At 39.1% G+C, this 16,529-nt stretch overlaps 1 long non-coding RNA gene across 1 annotated transcript; it reads right to left on the bottom strand.

The window, feature by feature from the left end:
• Nucleotides 1-7,192: 7,192 nt before the first annotated feature.
• Nucleotides 7,193-8,428, bottom strand: LOC124394784. The gene is made up of 2 exons (XR_006927553.1): nucleotides 8,288-8,428; nucleotides 7,193-7,981 (listed from the first exon to the last, which is right to left on the bottom strand). It is a non-coding gene; the product is annotated as an uncharacterized LOC124394784 (long non-coding RNA).
• Nucleotides 8,429-16,529: the final 8,101 nt, after the last annotated feature.

The raw sequence follows: 16,529 nt of genomic DNA, 5'->3' as shown, positions 1-16,529 counted from the left end.
GATCACACGCGGCAACAGACTGAGTGTGTTTTTTTGTTATTCTCATGGTGAGCCATCTATAAACAGCGACGCGACTCTGAGCGAGTCTTTTGCTCTGCGCTGTTTATCTTTTTCTCCTCCAGTGTGATATCCCAAGACGGGACAACAAGCCCGAGCCACTCCTGATGAAGTGACCTAGTAAACACACCGAGAGACAGAAATAGAGCGGCTTTATATCCTGGTAAGGAAGCTGACATGGAAATAATATCATAATAATACAAAAAAAACTCTGGAAGTAGGAAATACAAGTCAGAGGTGAAAAAGTGGGAAACTCAAGCGAACTCCTTTTAGGAAAAACAAAAGTGTCTGAAAAAGAAACAATAAATAAATAAGCATTTGGATACAAATTAAATATTTCTCTTTAAATTCAATAAACTTTTCTACTGCCTAATTATTTAAGTCTTATATGAATATAAATTTTACACCAAAGAACCCATGAATACCCTTTATTTTTTCAACAATTTAACTCAGATCATGTATCTTCTTGTTACTGGGAGCGCTGTTTTGAAGGTGAAAGTGTGTAAATGTAGATAAATAAGGTACTTTCTTGTAAACAGAGCCAAACTTTTTGATACCACCTCGTATTACACCTGGGTTTCTCAGTGGTTCTTCCAGAGTTCTTTGAGAGTTCAAATGAACACTGAGAAATCTTAAAGAAAGGAAAACACTTGCTGGACAACGTCCGGTGCTGAAATTTGTGTTCCGACGTCAATAACGTTTCGTTGCAGTCCATCAGGATCCGGTGAGAACTTCACATCATTCTGATGCAATCAAACTGCAACTTTAAGCACAAAACAAGAAATAACAAGTCGCCCAAGGAGGATAGCAAAGCCTTTCTGTGGGTGATTGGCAGCCCTGAGCTCACACGTTCACGATTTTTTTTTACCAAGTGAGTCAATCACCATAAATTAAATCCAACATCCTTCGCAGCGTTTGACACTAAATTATTCCTTCATCACAGACACACATCCGTCAGCTCTGCGCAGATGCAGGATTTACATAGTAATGGGAACTCGTGCTCCGACTCAACAACAAAAAAGAGCTCCGGTTGAAATGCTTTCTTTCTTTAATTCCCTTAATTGCGCGACTGAATGGGAGGAACTGATGACAGGCAGGAATCAGATGCTCAGAGGACACGCCCCCTGAAGAGCCTCGCGTTCACATGGAAATGAGGACTCAAGACCCGCCTGATTCAAGTTCCTGCTGAGGATAAAAGGAGAGGAAAAGCCCATGATGATGAGTTCTGCACTCTGATTGGTCAGAAGGTGCTAATTCGTTTTCTGACAGTTGACTTTGTTGCTGTGGTAACAGTTCGTTCACAGGGACCCCAGAATTCGCTAATCAGAAATGAAGTGTTTATAATGTTTAGTGGAAAACTTTATAAAAGCAGACTTCAGTTTCAGAGGTGAACAGAGGGCATCACATTCCACATTGAAACCGCATTCGCTCTTATAATAAGCTCCATTCTTCTGAGAAGATGTTCTACTCGATTTTGTGGAGATTTGTGTGATTTCATTCTTCTACAAGGGTGTTAGTAAAGTCAGGTGGTGATGTAGATGAGGTGAGGAGACCTGGGGTACATCAGCGTTCACATTCATCATGTTCAAAAGGGCTCTATATCAGGAGATCTTCCACTCAGAACCATATAAAGCAGATCTTCATTAAACTGGCTTTGTGCACAGGAGCAATGTCATGCTAGAACAGGTCTTTGGTCTTCGAATTCAATGAAGAAAATTTTTTCTTGCAGCATCCAAAGATGTCTGACATCCAACGCCTCCATCTTTGTGGTAACAGTTTGAGAGGAACCACATATGGGTGGTAAATCTGGTGTCCCAATACTTACCAATATATGATTTTATATATTGTTTATACATTCATTTACAAAAAATCACACAGGTACAATTAATTATAAGACAATAAAAAAATAAAGACGTTAAAATCGAAATTTGTTGTCGTTTGTTAATGATGATGATGAAGGTGATTAACTTCTACTTCTTAATAACCAACCTGAAGAATCTCCATCCACTCCAGTTCATATGTATTTGGACAGCTCCCCAATATATATTTATTTATTTATTGATTTATTTATTTATTTTATCTCCTGCCTACTTATAAATGACAGTGTTTTAATTTCTCAAAGTTTTACTACTTTAATCTTTATACCTAAAATATTTGGACTTTATTCTTATATACTTAGATTAATTAATAAATTTTTTTTGTGAAAATTCATCAATTCCTTTTTTTTTTTCTATTCACCGGCGAATTTTCACAACCTTGAGAATCCTCTGCCTCAATCTCACACTCACCAAATAATCTCATTTATTTATTTATTTATTTTTTTTTTTTTGCAGCAAAGTGCTAACGATGGCAACGAGGCGTTCTTCTTCATCCTAATTTTTTTTTTCTTTTTACAATTTCCAATTAACCATTTGAAGGAGGAAGATTTTATCTGTATTTTTTTATTTTTTTATTTTTTTTTAATCCTCAGCCTGTATTCTCTGTATTTTCTCAGGAGGATCTGAAGCTTCGATTTATTTTTTAGAAAGAAAAAACTTTCCTTGTGAAGCTTTCGTGACCTCTCATCTGACAGATAATTAACAAATCGTTTCCCGTTGTAGATGTTCGGCCTGTGCTTTATTAATGATCCGATTCAACCTTGCATTTCTCGGGGACCAATTATTTTGTTTGTAAAGACAGCTAGCGCTCACGCCGCGCCGTTAAAAATCCCTGTGACTCTCCGGCTCGCCTTTTAAGCGACGGGCTGCTCCGAGGCTCACGCCGCGAGTTTGATCCGCACTGAGACTCGCCTTTGAAAGATCAATTCGGCTCTTCATTCACAGCTGGCTGCTTTCTGTTTCTGTGTGTGTGTGTGTGTGTGTGTGTGTGTGGGTCTGTGGGGGTGAAAGCGAATATCACTGAAACTTTTGGCCAAGGTAATCACAGCGCTAGCTTTTCTTCTCACACCATGCTAATGCACTCAATCCGCAGAAATCCGTTTTTCCTCGATGAATCATAGCACAGAAGTCATTTATTATGTGACTCTTTGCTCCGTCTGATTGTATACTCTGATCGTTCATACGCAGCCTCGCATCATGTCCTTTGACTTAGCATTAGCATTAGCAAGTTGTGTAACTGGCACTCCTATGAAGGTGCTTGCTAGCAAAGCTGCTAGGCTTTAAATACATCACTGCAAACTGCTTTGATTATTAAGAAATGACCCAGACAGTGATTTGGATTCACCTTCCAGAACTTTTCCACATACCATGTGGTATCAAAAAGACTGATGGTGTAACTGGTGCTGTTCTGATCCACGTGCGTTACTACGTCTGCGATTTCATCACGTACAGCAGGTTAGAGAAAAGAGCAAATGTGAAATGATACTGGCCAAATCTGCTGCAGAGATGTTTGACGTGAGGTACGTTTCACACCCGTCGAAGCAGCACTCGAGCTTCAAGTACAGAAGATCAAGACTACGAGAGATCAGGAACAAGCTCGAACCCCGAAAATGTCAAAAACATTCAGCAACTCGTGCATGATGATGGTCGGAGAACAATCCAAACGATCTCAATTCCGCACCCAACCCTACTCACCAGTTCTGCGGACTTCGCCCTCTTACTGAAGATGACTCACTTTCCAGTGCTCATGTTAGTTCTCACTCTCCAGTGTTCTGTAGTGTTTAAAGACTATAATCACACTCCTGATGTCACTCAATTGAGGATGAGGTTCTGCTTTTGAGTCTGGTTCCTCTCAAGGTTTCTTCCTCATAACATCTAAGGGAGATTTTCCTTCACCACAGTCTCCATGGTGCTCATCAGGGATAAATACACATCATTCACCTTCACTGTTAAATTCTGTAAAGCTGCTTTGAGTTAATGTCTGTTGTGAAAAGCGCAATAGAAATAAACTTGACTTGACTTGACTTGACCATCTGGCTCGCCATTTGAAGCTGATCTTATGATCTTGGGTTTAAGGAAAACATAAAACCAAAGCATGCCTCCTCCAGATGTAGATACACTATGGACAAAAAGTATTGAGACTCCTGCTTTTCACCATTCCAGCCATATGGGTTCTTTCCCAAACTGCTCCCACAAATTTGGAGACACAAGTGTACAGGGTCTTTGGATGCTGATCTTCCTCCTATAGAGCTCCAACTCTATTACCGCCATCAGTACCTGACTTTACTAACACCCTCGTGGATACAACAAATCTCCACAAAATTTAGTGGAACATCTTGGAAACTAAATGTGGAATGAGATGCACAACAGGATATTTTTAAAAACCAAACATTGATCGGTCTACAAAATATGGACTTGTTTATGATTGTTAACTCATTTGTCTTTATGAAAGCCACTGTTGCCAGGTTACTATAGACTAGCGTTATAACAGTCTGCTAGCTAAACTCCTGCATGTAGCTACAGATAGTGTAGAAACATCACCGAGACACTTTCGCATTCTGTCCTCGCAAACATCAAATACACTGCCGAGCTCTGTTACGCTTTTGACCCACGAGGATGTTGCTGTAAATGTAATGCTGACTAAAACTCCTAGACTCGAGTTCAATGAACAGAAAGGGAAATGTCATTTCACTCACACTGACTGTAGCGTATCTTTACTCCTCACGCTCTATTGTGTGTGTGTTTGAATGACAGAACTATTGACTCGCTTTAAAAAAGAAGCTCGCTTGTGCTTTTCTTTCTTCCCCATGATTAAAATTCTGCAGAGAAGATCACGGAGGAGAAGGATACGCTCTCTCTCTCTTACTCTCTCTCTCTGCCGTACTTTAATAGCCTTTTTTCTTCTCTCAGATTGAAACCAGGCCACATGTTCACTCAATAATGAAGCGACAGCGGTGAGAGGAAAGTCACAGGTCATCTGTGCGACTTCTGCCGCCCTCATGCCCCTTATTAACCCAGCTTTAACTGCACTCACTTCCAGGCTCAGGTGTGTGAGGACCAGCATCACCATCACCACCACCATCACCACTACCTTCACCAACATCACCACCATCACCACCGACTTTGGATTTACTCAAGGGTATTAAAAAAATTGATGGAGAGAATAAAGATCTCTATGAAAGTCAATCTTGTGTGTTCTTTTTGATAAAATGGCAGTTTGTTGGGACCAGGAGCAGGGGGCGCTAGAGATCAGCATCAGCAACTTCACGTCATTTAACACAAAATTCAACAATTAAAAACAATGCCAAATAATACAAAAATGCAGCAGTTTTTCGGAAAGTTATTTCCGTTAATTACATTTTGAAATGAAATGTAATTAGAAATTAGTCAACTAGTTGAAAGCTATTGAAATCATTAACAATGAAAAAGTAAAACAATTAATTATTATATGATATAAATGTATACATTTAAATGAAAATGAATTCCAATTTTATTCATTTATTTGCAATAACACAACTAATTAATTCTTCTTATATTATAGTAATTTATTCATGATTACATTTTAATTTATTATAATTATAATTTATTTTTTTTACTTTTACCTTCTATGATTTTGCAGTAAATTTTCACAATTACATTTTTTTCAATTTAGTTCTAATGAGTCATTTTTCACAAGTAAGTTCCTGCAAGTCAGTTTTAATAAGTCATTTCTCTGGAGTCAGGTCTCAGGGGTCAGGTTCCACAAGTCAGATCTCCCGAGTCAGTTCTGGAAAGTCGGATCTCACGAGTCAGTTTTTAGTAATTCTGTTCTAGAGAGTCAGATCTCAGGAGTCAGCTCTCGTGATTCTGTTTTAGAGTCAGATCTCAGGAGTCAGTTCTCATGATTCTGTTTTAGAGTAGGATCTCAGGAGTCAGTTCTCGTGATTCTGTTTTAGAGTAGGATCTCAGGAGTCAGTTTTAGTAATTCTGTTCTAGAGAGTCAGATCTCAGGAGTCAGTTCTCGTGATTCTGTTTTAGAGTCAGATCTCAGGAGTCAGTTCTCGTGATTCTATTCTAGAAAGTCAGATCTCAGAAGTCAGTTCTCATGATTCTGTTTTAGAGTCAGATCTCAGGAGTCAGTTCTCGTGATTCTATTCTAGAAAGTCAGATCTCAGGAGTCAGTTCTCGTGATTCTGTTTTAGAGTCAGATCTCAGGAGTCAGTTCTCGTGATTCTATTCTAGAAAGTCAGATCTCAGGAGTCAGTTCTCATGATTCTGTTTTAGAGTCAGATCTCAGGAGTCAATTCTCGTGATTCTATTTTAGAGTCAGATCTTAGAACACATTACTGTGAGTCAGATCTCAGTCAGAAACTTTTCTTATATGAGAAATTTCACCCATTACCAATGAGACAAAAAAAAAACACTGTCCTTCACACAATCAAGTAATAATAATGTATAAAAAATAAACACCAGCATTGCATTTTTCATGGCGCAGTCGATTATTCCTAGTGAAAGGGACGACCCTGGACACACACAATCAGTATACGGCTTTAATCAGTTTAAAAAGCTTGTTAGCATTGACAATGTGACAATAACACGGCATGTAGAAAAAGATTTATCATTACCATATAAGGCAATGCTTTGGATGAAGCTCTCGCATAGAAACAGCTATGCTACGTAAGTCCGAACAATGCTAACAGTGTTTCAAAAGAATTGGAAAATTCATAAAAAACAGCAAACTAAAGTCACTCCCAAACGTTATCATAAATCTGTCCTGAAATATGAATAATGTTTTGTGTATTTTCACCCAAACGCCATTTGGAGCCTCACCAAGAGCTCAGTTAGCTTGGTTGTAGCACTGCTATCATTAGCATGGGTCATATGTACATTAGAAGACCGTGTTTGTGCTAGCGGTTCGGTCTGAGATGTTATCTCCGAACACTCAGGGCTCGACTCGGCTGCATGACACATGATGCTGATTGCAGCTTTGTCCGGTTGCTGGTTCTTCTAATTTTAAACTTTATGGCTTTGTAAACTTCACACATCGAGGAAAAGAGCTTTCCAAACAGCACTGGCTGTTTTGAGCGAGCGGCTGGAGTATCGTCTTGCCTCAGCTTATCTCGTTTCATCTCATCTCATTTTGTGACCATGTCACAGGCAAATGTCCTGGCAACTAAGTTTTTTTTCTCAAATTTGAAAAAAAAAAACTCCTGCTGGCAATATTCTGGGTCATTACACAGTTTCCAGAATTTTTTTTTTTTAAAGCACAAACAAACAAATAATAAATAAATATTTTATTTTCACCATAACACAAAGGAAGCAACTACAGACAATTCCCCACCACGCCACCAGAGGGCACCCTTGTGTGAGTTGTCAACTCTTCCTTGTAGGTTTTGCTCATTTCCTGTTACAAACCTATAAAATGCACATGGGTCAGTGCCAAGTCTTTGTTTGTGTGTTGCATTCTTTCATAGAGCTTTAATTTTTAAAATTAAGGTGAAAACATTTCAGTGGAAAATGTTTGTGCATATATAAAAAGCTAGCCGAGCTAAAAACTGACCTGTGATCTGTGTATGCGCTTGGTCTGGGGTTTATAGATGTGGTGAGGGAAGTCATGCAGGTAGTTTGAAAGAGGCAGATGTAGAGGACAGGGAGACGTATGATCTGCTGTGGCGCCCCCTAATGGGAGAAGCATAAAAAAGAAGTATGCGCCTGGTCTAAATGAAGGAAGTGTGATGTCAGAGTAGCGTTAAACTAAACACAGTGTCATGTAGAATCAGTAGAAAAGTGAAGAAATAGTCTGGAGTTGATTTGTGTCCGAGTCCCAGTCGCGTGGCTAATTTTACCCGTCTCACAGCTCACAGTCGGTGCGACTGAAACAAACACAGCTGCTAACATACAAACACCTCGCCTTCAGAGAGACGGCTTTCCTGCTGAACAATCAGTTCAGGTGTCGCTTCAAAACAACAAAAAAAGATCCAAGCCTCAGTGGGTTCGCAGAGCTGATGAGGCGGCGTAATCCAATTCTAATTTCAGTCTAAATGGGGGGAAAAGTGTAAAATGCAGAGCTGAGGAAAGAGAAAGAAAAGCAGAATCAGACATTTATCTCTGAGCTCAAACGCTTCTTTTTATCTTGTTCGATAAATTGTATAAAAAAAATTATATTGGAATTAAAGTGTCAACTTCCAGAACATAAAAAAAACTTTTTTTAAAATAATTTATTAACAAAAATAAATATATTTAATATTTTTTTCTTATTAAAGCATTTTTACATTTCTAATGTACTCAATAATAAAAAAAACTTTTTTTTGATTGAATAAAGATTAGATTAAAGATTAAATAAAATATAATTTAATCAAAACCACCCTCCTTACAGTCTCATCTACAGATGGATCCGGAGAGCGTCCTTGCGTCAGATTGGTGTTTGTCATCTAATCCGAATGCTCAGCAGAAATCCGATCTGCGAGCTCTGAATATGAAGCTTCACAACCCAGAAGCAACCTCCTGCATCTCCTTCCTGATTATTTGCTGCCTTCCGGTACCATATGTTGAGAGTGTGCAGTAACCACAGCCAGTGAGCGACTGCAGCACACCAAATTTATCACCGCTTAACGGTCCAGAACAGCCCTGGCGGCGTATCCGGCGCACTGATTAGCGTGATGGAGTGTAGCGGTGGCAGGCGTACGGCCGGAGTCGAACAGTCGCTCTGTGCTTCCAAATGGCCGCTCGGTGCCCCGTGGCCTGTGTAGACGCTGTGTCTGACTTCACACACAAGCCCTTAATGATGTGTCCCATTGTCCTGCACTGTCACAGCTAATAAACTCCAGCTAGAACCACGGACGCTGGGTGAATGCTAACACGCCTCGAGCACAAGGACATAGCCGAGAGCGGAACAGAAAATATACTCCACAGCAGAGTTCACCGGGAAGCTCAAACATTTTTAGCATCGAGGAGAAAGAGGAAGAGGAAGAAGAGTTCAGTTTCTTATCAGTCTGATTTATTCGCGTACACTTTTTTTTTTTCCTTTATATTTTTACAAATTTTTATTTGTCGAAATTTCGGATTGAGCTTTATTAAATCTGTTAATTATTTTCTGTGATTTATAAAAAAAAAAATAATTTTTTCCTTTTTTTGGAGATTTCACTGATTATTTGTATTTTTTATTTATTTTTCAACAACTTTGTTCCGCTACAGTATGTCATTAATCTACAGATTAATACATTCAAAAGAAAAAGTTTTCTTCTTATTTTATAGGAAAATAGATAAAAAAAAAGACATAAGAAAAAAGATTTTAATACCCAAATTAATGTATAAAAAAATATATATTTTTTAGGTCTGGATGTTTTGGTACAGATTTCTAATTATTATTTTTTTTTTTTTTATACATTTATGTTTTAAGTTTTTATTTTATTTTATATATATATATATATATATATATATATATATATATATATATATATATATATATATATATATATATATATATATATTTTTTTTTTTTTTTATTTAATTTAGTTTTATTTATCTTTTTCTGGTGTAGATCACTCATTTCTAAACCTGTTTTTTTTTTTTTTTTCATTTGTTTGTTTACAAAATTCCATTAAATGTGTCTATTCCATTTGTGTTTCTAAAATGTAAATTAGCTGCTAATCAGTGAACATGACTCTGGCTGTTAAATGCACTGTGTGTGTGTGTGTGTGTGTGTGTGTGTGTGTGTGTGTGTTTATATGAGGAACTTCCAGCCTTATAACCTGAGCTGATTAACATCCCAGATGGGTCTCACGCCTCAAGACAGTCATGCTGTGGTGTTAATGAGCAGCACCTCTCCGGGGAATGCTAACCGCCTCGTACACGCTCCGTGTTTGGTCCTCATCCTTATGCGAGGGTTGTCACCTTATCACCAGGACCATCCACATCTGCTCACAAAACTCTGATGATACATCCTGTCTCAGCATCTCAGCAAAAAATTGGTGATTAGGAATCATTTTAGCCGGTTTTAATAAGGTCCCAGAAGGATCCGTATACAGAGCGCTAAACAGCTAACACTTCTGAACACAATGATGTTTTTAAAGAGACTAACAATGCAAACAAGAGACACTGAGACACCAAACGAGCAAAAAGAACTCCTCTAACACTTTTCAGGCTGCTCAATTACATGTCATAATTTGCATATTCGTCGTATCATCAGGGCAATTTGCAAACCAACCTGTTACACAAAGTAATAGACCTTAAATAAATAAACTGGGTAAGAGTTTTATCACAACAGAGTATAACAGATTCAATAATGAGATGTTCCTTGAACAGTGGGGATCAGCGATTGGATAGATGGTGAGAACAGTGGCGATCAGCGATTGGATAGATGGTGAGAACAGTGGTGATCAGTGATTGGTTGGATGGTGAGAACAGTGAGGATCAGTAAATGGTTGGATGGTGAGAACAGTGGGGATCAGTGATTGGTTGGATGGTGAGAACAGTGGGGATCAGCGATTGGATGGATGGTGAGAACAGTGGGGATCAGTGATTGGATGGATGGTGAAAACTGGGGATCAGTGATTGGATGGATGGTGAGAACAGTGAGGATCAGTAAATGGTTGGATGGTGAGAACAGTGGGGATCAGTGATTGGTTGGATGGTGAGAACAGTGAGGATCAGTAAATTGTTGGATGGTGAGAACAGTGGGGATCAGTGATTGGTTGGATGGTGAGAACATTGGGGATCAGTGATTGAATAGATGGTGAAAACATTGGGGATCAGTGATTGGATGAATGGTGAGAACAGTGGGGATCAGCGATTGGATAGATGGTGAGAAGAGTGGGGATCAGCGATTGGATGGATAGTGAGAACAGTGGGGATCAGTGATTGGATGGATGGTGAAAACAGTGGGGATCAGTGATTGGATGGATGGTGAAAACTGGGGATCAGTGATTGGATGGATGGTGAAAACATTGGGGATCAGTGATTGGATAGATGGTGAAAACATTGGGGATCAGTGACACCATCCATCCACTGTCACAGAACAACCTCCATGATCCGAACCGGTCTGGGTTCAAAGCGGCACATTCCACAGAGACGGCCCTTTTGGCTGTTTCTGAGAAACTGCATGCTGCTCGGTCAGCCAAGCTGTCATCTGTACTTATCTTCCTGGACCTTTCAGCAGCATTTGACACAGTCAACCACAAGACACTTTTGTCAACCCTCAAGAGCCTTGGTATCTGCGAAACAGCATGGAAATGGTTTGCTTCCTACCTGGAAGGTCGCTCATACCAGGTAACATGGAGGGGATCCACATCTGCCCCGTGCAGACTCACCACTGGTGTCCCACAAGGCTCTGTACTTGGTCCCCTCCTTTTCTCCCTCTATACCCACTCCATTGGTGAAGTCATATCCTCACATGGGTTTTCTTATCACTGCTATGCAGATGACACTCAACTCATCTTTTCTTTCCCTCCATCAGACACCACAGTTTCCGCTCGGATCTCAGCATGCTTGTCAGATATATCTTTATGGATGAGTGCTCACCAACTAAAACTCAACCCCAGCAAAACAGAACTGTTGATCATTCCAGGTGATTCATCTCCAGGTCAAGATCTCCAAATAACTCTACATGACTCTCTGCTCTCCCCTTCAGCCACTGCTCGTAACCTTGGGGTAACTATGGACAATGAACTGTCTTTTTTCCCACATGTCGCTAATGTTGCTCGTTCTTGTCGATTTCTTCTCTATAACATCCGAAGGATTCAACAATTTCTGTCCACACAGGCTGCCCAGATGCTTGTTCAGTCTCTTGTCATTTCAAGACTGGACTACTGCAACTCTCTGCTGGCAGGTCTTCCCCTGAACACTATTCGTCCACTGCAAATGATCCAAAACGCAGCTGCACGACTTGTGTTCAATCAGCCCAAGTTCTCCCACACCACCCCACTGCTGCACTCCCTTCACTGGCTTCCAGTAGCTGCACGTATCAGATTCAAAACACTGATGCTTGCCTACAAGGCCAAAAATGGACCAGCGCCATCATACCTCAGTGACCTCATCACATCTCGCACTGCACCACGCTGTCTGAGATCCTCCAGCACTGCTCGACTGGTACCACCTTCTCTCAGAATGAGAGGTAAGTACACTTCAAGGCTCTTCTCTGTTCTGGCACCGAGGTGGTGGAATGAACTCCCCCTAGATGTCCGTACAGCAGAGTCCCTGACTATCTTCAAACGATGACTGAAAACCTACCTCTTCCTGAAATACCTAAACTAGCACTTTTCAAGTTTGTAGAATTCGAGTTATATTTATATTAAGTTTATAATCTTGCGTACCAGTGTAGATTCATTCATTACTAGAGACTCAAAGCACTTTTGTACGTCGCTCTGGATAAGGGCGTCTGCTAAATGCCACAAATGTAAATGTAAATGATTGGATAAATGGTGAGAACAGTGGGGATCAGTGATTGGATAGATGGTGAGAACAGGGGGATCATTGATTGGTTGGATGGTGAGAACAGTGGGGATCAGTGATTGAATGGATGGTAAAAACATTGGAGATCAGTGATTGGTTTAGTTTCTCATCTGCAATATTTTATTTATTCTACAATAAAATCTGGAAAGTGGGCGGAGCTTTAAGAGGTCAATTTGCAACATGTGAAACGTAAAACGGTTTGTGCATTAAGACTACATTGTTTTGTGTCACATCTCAGTGTTTCAGTCTCAACACAGTCTGAGCGCAGGATGCAGATCTGATGCTGATCTGATGCACAGTGGGACAGACCGAGTGCTAGTCAGTTATTTTCACCCACTCTGGTGCCAGTTGGGGGCAGATGGATTTTAGTGTGTATCCCATTAATTTCCCTGGCGAATGAGCGACTGCCTGCTTCTTGTCGGCTTTTTGTTTTATGTTGTGGTTTGTAAAGTGGAATAAACGCATCCTGATGTACTGCTAATTGCAGTATTATAGCAGTAATTAGTAACGTATACACTGTTATGTAAACAAGTGACCAAAATAAAAGCGTGTGGTGACTTGCGTGTTTGAGGTTAATTAGCTACATGACACATTATTGTGCTACAAATGCACCTGAAATCAAAATAACACACCTTTCTTATAGCTACAGATGCCATTAAAAATATATCACAAAGAATGTCACCTAAAAGTATTGGCACACTTGAACTAGGAGGCTCAAACCTGTTCCAGCACAATGAAGAGCTCCTGCTATAAACCCTATTAAATACCTTTACTAACACTCTTGTGGATGAATAAATGAAAATCCAGCGGAACATCTTCCCAAAACAAACTGACATTTATATAATATAAAGTATTAATTTAAAAAAACACCTAATTAATTGTGTATACTGTAAAAAAAAACATCTAATTTTATACTTGTACAGTGAGGAAAATAAGTATTTGAACACCCTGCTATTTTGCAAGTTCTCCCACTTGGAAATCATGGAGGGGTCTGAAATTGTCATCGTAGGTGCATATCCACTGTGAGAGACATAATCTAAAAAAAAAATCCAGAAATCACAATGTATGATTTTTAAACTATTTATTTGTATGATACAGCTGCAAATAAGTATTTGAACACCTGAGAAAGTCAGTGTTAATATTTGGTACAGTCGCCTTTGTTTGCAATTACAGAGGTCAAACGTTTCCTGTAGTTTTTCACCAGGTTTGCACACACTGCAGGAGGGATTTTGGCCCACTCCTCCACACAGATCTTCTCTAGATCAGTCAGGTTTCTGGCCTGTCGCTGAGAAACACGGAGTTTGAGCTCCCTCCAAAGATTCTGTTTTGGGTTTAGGTCTGGAGACAGGCTAGCAGAGGTGGCAAATGTACACACATCCATTACTTAAGTAGAAGTACAGATACTCATGTTTTAAAATACTCGGGTAAAAGTTGAAGTACTGATTATACCTTTTTACTTAAGTAAAAGTAAAGAAGTCTTGGCTCTGACATGTACTTCAATAAAAAGTAGTTATTACTTGTTTTAGCTGTTAACTGGACCTCAATTTAGATAGATAGATAGATAGATAGATAGATAGATAGATAGATAGATAGATAGATAGATAGATAGATAGATAGATAGATAGATAGATAGATAGATAGATATCAAATCAAATCAAATCAAATTTTATTTGTCACATACACATACATGCTATGTTTCCACACGGACAGTTAATGAGGTGATACCGGGAAAAGTGCACCACTTCAAATCAAATCAACAAGCTTTTATATATATAATCATAGACATTTTACAGATTTGAATGATGTATTGTTTTTATCTGTACGATCAATAAAGACAGTAATTTATGTTTGTGTCGCCATTATGAGGGAAAAACCCACAAAACGCCACTCAGAGGGTAAATTGTGTAAAACATGGCGGATTTGGTGTTTGATTTGAGACTTGGCGCAGAAATAAAACAAAAGTTTACTGATTCAAAATATTTTTATCTGGAGTTTATTTATTTATTTTATATCTAAGTAAAGAAGGGACGTCGTAAATAAGTCTATGTTTTGCTGGAGGTTTTAATTTCGCCTCTTTTATATTTAGTTATTTATTTATGTATTTACTTTTTTTTTAATAAAAATGGTAAAAACAGAAATGAGCGCTGAAATGATTTAGTGCCGTTTAAAATAATTTTAATTTTGACAGCTAAATATATATAAATATATTAATACAAAACTAATTAAAAATGTTGTTACCTAATGAATGTGTCCAGGCTGAAGATCCACATATAGAACACAAGCAGAGAAAAGATGATGATGATCATGAATGTGTCTGATCTCAGTGATGTTTAATCACTGACTCCCTCTGTCTCATCCACATTAACCCCAAACTTCTTACTGCCTTCTGCCTGCTGATTCTTATCTTCGTAAAGAGTGAGAGTCAGGACTTTATACACCAGCAGAGTGAAAAAGACGCGCAGTAACAGGAAATCGGTTGTTCGGCTGAAATCGGCGCGCAGTGTAAAGAAAAAAAGTGTAAAGAAAAAAAGTACAGATATTTGTGTAAAAATGTAATGAGTAAAAGTAAAAAGTTGTCTGAAAAATAAATAGTGGAGTAAAGTACTGATACCAGAAAAATCTACTTAAGTACAGTAACGAAGTATTTGTACTCCGTTACTTCCCACCTCTGCTGGCTAGGCCACGCCAGAACCTTGATATGCTTCTTACAGAGCCACTCCTTGGTTATCCTGGCTGTGTGCTTCGGGTCATTGTCATGTTGGAAGACCCAGCCTCGACCCATCTTCAATGCTCTAACTGAGGGAAGGAGGTTGTTCCCCAAAATCTCGCAATACATGGCCCCGGTCATCCTCTCCTTAATACAGTGCAGTCGCCCTGTCCCATGTGCAGAAAAACACCTCCAAAGCATGATGCTACCACCCCCATGCTTCACAGTGTGTTCTTGGAATGGTACTCATCATTCTTCTTCCTCCAAACACGTTTAGTGGAATTATGATCCAAAAGTTCTATTTTGGTCTCATCTGACCACATGACTTTCTCCCGTAACTCCTCTGGATCATCCAAATGGTCATTGGCAAACTTGAGACGTGCCTGGACATGTGCTGGTTTAAGCAGGGGAACCTTCCGTGCCATGCAAGATTTCAAACCATGACGTCTTAGTGTATTACCAACAGTAACCTTGGAATCGGTGGTCCCAGCTCTTTTCAGGTCATTGACCAGCTCCTCCCGTGTAGTTCTGGGCTGATTTCTCACCTTCCTTAGGATCATTGAGACCCCACGAGGTGAGATCTTGCATGGAGCCCCAGTCCGAGGGAGATTGACAGTCACGTTTAGCTTCTTCCATTTTCTAATGATTGCTCCAACAGTGGACCTTTTTCACCAAGCTGCTTGGCAATTTCCCGTAGCCCTTTCCAGCCTTGTGGAGGTGTACAATTTTGTCTCTAGTGTCTTTGGACAGCTCTTTGGTCTTGGCCATGTTAGTAGTTGGATTCTTACTGATTGTATGGGGTGGACAGGTGTCTTTATGCAGCTAACGACCTCAAACAGGTGCATCTAATTTAGGATAATAAATGTAGTGGAGGTGGACATTTTAAAGGCAGACTAACAGGTCTTTGAGGGTCAGAATTCTAGCTGATAGACAGGTGTTCAAATACTTATTTGCAGCTGTATCATACAAATAAATAGTATAAAAATCATATATTGTGATTTCTGGATTTTTTTTTAGATTATGTCTCTCACAGTGGACATGCACCTACGATGACAATTTCAGACCCTCCATGATTTCTAAGTGGGGGAACTTGCAAAATAGCAGGGTGTTCAAATACTTATTTTCCTCACTGTATATATCTCATTTATTTTAAATATTGTGTATATATAAATATTATTTGGAAAACACAAAAAATATTAGAAAAATATTTTACACATAACACACACATGTATTAGGCAAAAGTGTTTTAATTTCTATTTCATACTACAAGTACTTACAATATGTACAGTAAAAAAAAGAAGAAAAAAGAATAACAATAAAACATCAAACAATCAAAAAAATCATCATTAAAGGTTATAATTATTATAATTTTTCTCCCAGCAGAGTCCGTGTTCAGTCTCCTGCACCTCACACTGCACCGGCTTCTGATTTCATCACTGCGCTCATTAGTTCGCTGTTAT

This window comes from Silurus meridionalis, chromosome 12 (genome assembly GCF_014805685.1).
Source record: "Silurus meridionalis isolate SWU-2019-XX chromosome 12, ASM1480568v1, whole genome shotgun sequence".
NCBI lineage: Eukaryota > Metazoa > Chordata > Actinopteri > Siluriformes > Siluridae > Silurus > Silurus meridionalis.
The sequence above is the reverse complement of the archived record's forward strand: the minus strand, read 5'-3'. Positions and strand labels throughout refer to the sequence as shown.